Raw genomic sequence first — 4901 nt, forward strand, 5'->3', positions numbered from 1 at the left:
CTTGATATGGAAACAAGTAAGTGCGACAATCAAAATGGAAAAAGGATATCGCATGTGGCCTTAAATATTTTTCATCCATAAATATTGTGATTTTATTAGGATTTTTATCCAAAAATAAAAATTAAGCGCACTAGAATTAATAATTTAAGTAAATACAATAAATAAGAAAACAATGTAATAGGAAACTAAAAAAATTCGTGGTTTTGAGCTTGAAATTATAAAAATAAATATTGTTTTGGAAAGAAATACTTCAAAAAAGTAAATATGGCGACCTATAATTGATCGAGGGTTGATATTATTTCCAAAACTAAAAACTTTATTGTAGACATTTTGGGTTTGGTGGATCACTATATAAACACGCGAACAAGATCCAAAGCACATGGTTTTATCATTGATTTTTACTTCTAGGGTTTCGTTCTGGGGTTCTGTGGCCTAATTCTATTTTATTGTTTTGCATGTATAATAATCGCGGCAATGGGGAACTCTTGAATGCGCCAATGGGAGAACTCATGAATGAGGTGATGAAATCAATCTTGATATTTGTGATTTTGTTTTCTGATCATTTCTTTGATTTTAATCAGAAAATCAAGACATTGGGTTTAAGTTGAATACAAGATCATGATATTTGTCCTTCCCTTTGAGTGATGACCTAGATAAATATTGAGACTCACGAGTGTTTTGTGATGTATGTATGTTTGTTTACATTGGAATTGCAGGCATAAGCAATTGAGTTGGATAAACTATGATAGGCTTTCCTTCTTCAAATACCTTTGCATGGTTCGTGGTTTGTCCTACAACGATATTTTCCTTCCTTCAGTTTTTCCTTTAAGTTATGAAGGTCCCATGTGAATGTGATTTTAATTAAGGGTTAGCCGAAGGAACAACCGAACAAGAATATAACATGGTAGTTTTCTATGAAGGCCCAAGCCAAATGCTCCACATCACAACCGCACAAAATCTACACCATATCTCTTTGTTGTAACAGGATATTGGTTTTGATAAGTCGAATATAGAGATGATGGTTATCTGATACAAGTTAATTATTATCCATGATCATATTTTTCACTGTTTAAATGTTTATCGTAATATGCATGTTTATCTAGATTTATTTTTGGATGTCGATCAGATTTGCATGGAATTACATAAATCCAATAAAGTTCTCGGCTCTTGGTTAGTAGTCTTATATATATATATATATTCCCAGCTGAGAATTTTAAAGAAACTTATGATTTTTCTCTTTATATTTTCCAATCCATTATAGGATTTCAATCCAGATTGGTTGTTATTTGTTTTCCTTCTCTGTCATACTTATTGATTACTTTTACCTATTTTTTATCGCATATGCTACTGGAGAAGATGTAGCTCTGAAAGAGGATTAAACGGTAAGCTAAATTAGGGTTTTAAATGGATTGATAGTTTTATATGAAATTGATGACGATGTTGATCAATAAAATATGAATTTTCTGTTGTGATAACAATATAACAATATTAGCAGTTGATTTACGATTTACAAATTCCAATAAAGATTTGGGATAACTATGTTTCTGTTTTTTTTTTCCTAATATTAAGATTTTACGATTTACAAATTCCAGTAAAGATTAGGGATAGCTAAAGTTTGTATTTTTTCCTAATATTAAGATATTTTTTTCAAATTTTAGTTGAACCAAAAAGTAGATAAGAGCTATTCTTTATTTTTAATAGCAGGAAGTGGCAATTAAATGGTGTAAGGGGCTTCAATTAAGGTATTCAGTGCATCTGTTTTGAAGTTCCCATCTACCATTCTAATATGTCGGTGTTCTTAAGCTTCTAATTTAAGCTTATTAGCTTTATCTATTTAACAGGTATATTAAACAGAAGTTCCAGGACATTTACAAAATATTATGAATCCAAGTGTACTTTAAAAGGGCTGTTGGACATAAGAATTTGTTCTACATTGATGACAAGGATGTTGAGTTATGAATCCAAGTGCACTTTGAAAGGGCTGTTGGATATAAGAATTTGTTCTACGTTGATGACAAGGATGTTGAGTTCAGAAATGTAAGAAGTTACTCATGATTTTCGTTCACTATCTAAGTTACGTTTTCAAACCTTTTGTTTTATACAGTCTCTTTTGGTGATTGGTTTTCCTTTACCAAAAGCTCCACTTATTAGAAGTATATTAAATTAGAGGTATATTAAGGTGGGTACCAATAAAGAGAAATAGAACATAGAGGAAGTGATTAATGCAGTCTATTTTGGCTTTTGACTTATCCATAGCTACCCTTATAATCTTTTCTCTTTAATCCATGGCTTCTGGACTTTATTGTATGTTCAATTGGCTTTTCCCCCTTATTTACAAAACCATTGGGTTAGTGCATATTTCTGATTCTAAACCACGAGAATAACTATAACACCTTGTTGTAAGAAAAATCCTTACTGTGTTTCCGTTAATACAGATGTTTCCTAATGCTCTCCGCATGGGTTTTGGTGCAGAAGTAGGTGAGCTATTCGTTTATAATCTTAGAATTGAGAATCTTCGCTCGGTTTTTTTTCTTCTGCTGTTGGTTCTTTGAGAATTATAACCATATGAACTTTATTGATTTTGTCCTGATTAGTTTTGTTTGATTGATTTTGCAGTTGATGCTCGAATCTCTCGACACTCAAGTTTGATCATCTAGATGTGCCACGGTTGAAAAAACAAAAAGAGTTTTGCTGGTGTAGACATGAAAACAAAAGTATTATGTACAAAAGGTACAAAATGGGAGAGAGTTTTAAGGCAAATGATTCGATATTATTCCAAACTTAAAAGGTACAAAAGTAGTTTGGGTTGGTTTGTGTTTTTCTTTTCTATTATAAAGTTGGGGTGTTTACCTATTCCATCTCTATATATACTGCTATAATGGTTATGAATTTGGGCTGCTACCAATATCTCCGAGTTTGTGAGCACCAGAAGCGTGAGTGGTGTTATTTAAGAAATTAAGATGGCATAGTTTAAAACTTATTAGATGGAACATTTTATTTTAATTTTTTTGTTGAAAGTCACAATACCTTCAATGTTTATTGGAGGTTTCTACATTTGCAGTAGTGTTATAGTAGCAACTGATTTGTCTTTTTATTCTAACTATAGATATAGCTTTGCATTCGTTATTAACGTTATTCGAAGAATCATGTTGCATCACAATTTTTAAGCATTTGGATCGTAAGTTTTGCGTTTTTGTTTTTTATGGATGGGTTTCTAGAGTCAACCGTTGCAAGTTAATGGTCGCCTTTGGGATTGGATCAACCGTGTGAACTTAGTTTACAATTCATTTATCTGAGAAATCTACGTCTCTCTTTTAAACTATTTATGATTGTAGATTACTACTGACTAATGACTATCGAGGTTAGCTTCAGGGTAAAGGGCAATACTAAGCTGAAATAATTATGATTTCTTATAACGACCATAAATGAAAGGGACAGACGTACGGTATTCAGACAAATTCCAAGTAAGACCCCAGATCCAGTAAGTACACTTTTCCTCTTTGGAATCCGTGCATTTCTTCATTTATCATTTTTTAGATTTTGATTTGGGTGAATGAATGCATGCAGTTAGAAATGGTAGATGGGATGGAATTGGAAAAACAACTTGGAGAGTTTTCCATTTCATAAAATTTAAAAGCTGCTGGGATGAGTTTATGTATTCTCTGTTCAAGTCATGCAACCAGCTTGGAGAGTACCTCATTTGTAAAGCTCTCTTTTAGATAACAACCAATAATAGTTTTTTATTTCATTAGATTTTAAGTTTCCATGTATCACTTTTGTTGATATGTGAAGCTTCTCATTCAATTTCAGGACTTTACTTTGTGCCAGTAAATCGGTAAAGCATCCACATCTTATGCCATCAACTCGATCCAAGATGGGCAAGTTGCTAACGGTACCGGTGTTATATTAAGTGTATGTGATGGTGAAGTTGGGCACTACAAAACTGCTACATTGACAACAGTTGTTGTTCCTGCACTACTGCTTCCTCCTCGGATTGCCACTTTAGTTGAGTATGTAACATGTGCTACTCTGGGTTCTGAAATTATGGAGGATCCGTTTAGTACTCCAGTAAATTAATCTTGGAGGGCTGCAGATCCGAAGTTGTTTAACGGTGTAACGGGGAAAATAACGAGAAAATGAATGAAGCATTCCTGCGCCCCTACGCCGAGTAAGTTTCTCTCAGGTCAAGCTATGATGCATATGTATGCGTTAAGCATACAACTATTCCTAGAAACAAACTCTGATATATGTGTATACACTATAATCTGTATTGACACGTGGAGGACAATCAGAAGCCGCAGCTGGATATAATTGTATAACAGCATACACCGAATCATTTATAAGCCTGCTTCATTATTAAGCTAAGGATAAACATGTCATTTGGCGGAAGATATTTTCCCCTTAAAAGCCTGACGATTAGGTCTGAAAAAAGGGGAGCGACTTCTTCTCTTCTCTCTCGACCTAAAAACTCTCTGCACTTCCCTCTTTTGTAATGAAGTCCCGTTGGAACTGAGCAAGGATTAATGGAAACCTTAACTCTCTTTTACCCGTGGATGTAGACATTCTGTCGAACCACGTATATTATTGTGTTCTATTTTACTTTACTGCACTTAATTTTGCAATGATTTTATGTTTATATCTCATTCTATCTGTTGATATATCATTTCTTTCATTTGGTTGTGATACCAAATTAAGGGTATTCACAATTTGGCGCTAGATCCAGGCTATGGGTAAAGAATTTATTCTACCTGTTTCACTTTTTATCTCTTAAAAGTATTTTTCAATTTTCTGAAAATTGGTTCCAATTTCATAAAATCTTTCATTCTTCCATGCGTCTCTAAGACCAGCACAAGATTTCACCTTTTCAATTTCATCCTAAACAGTTTTTAGCTGATGTTTAC

The 4901-nt window shown here is 33.3% G+C and overlaps 1 long non-coding RNA gene across 5 annotated transcripts; it reads left to right on the forward strand.

The window, feature by feature from the left end:
- The first annotated feature begins 1030 nt into the window (after positions 1–1030).
- On the forward strand, positions 1031–4599 carry LOC113333778. Of its 5 annotated transcripts, XR_003352351.1 has the most exons (9): positions 1031–1170; positions 1357–1382; positions 1702–1742; positions 1842–2037; positions 2436–2478; positions 2617–2788; positions 3367–3481; positions 3568–3702; positions 3811–4599. It is a non-coding gene; the product is annotated as an uncharacterized LOC113333778 (long non-coding RNA). The 5 variants fall into 5 exon arrangements; XR_003352347.1 differs by having other exon boundaries at positions 2617–3481; XR_003352349.1 differs by having other exon boundaries at positions 2617–3464.
- The last annotated feature ends 302 nt before the right edge of the window (positions 4600–4901 follow it).

This window comes from Papaver somniferum, unplaced genomic scaffold (assembly GCF_003573695.1).
Source record: "Papaver somniferum cultivar HN1 unplaced genomic scaffold, ASM357369v1 unplaced-scaffold_133, whole genome shotgun sequence".
Lineage (NCBI taxonomy): Eukaryota > Viridiplantae > Streptophyta > Magnoliopsida > Ranunculales > Papaveraceae > Papaver > Papaver somniferum.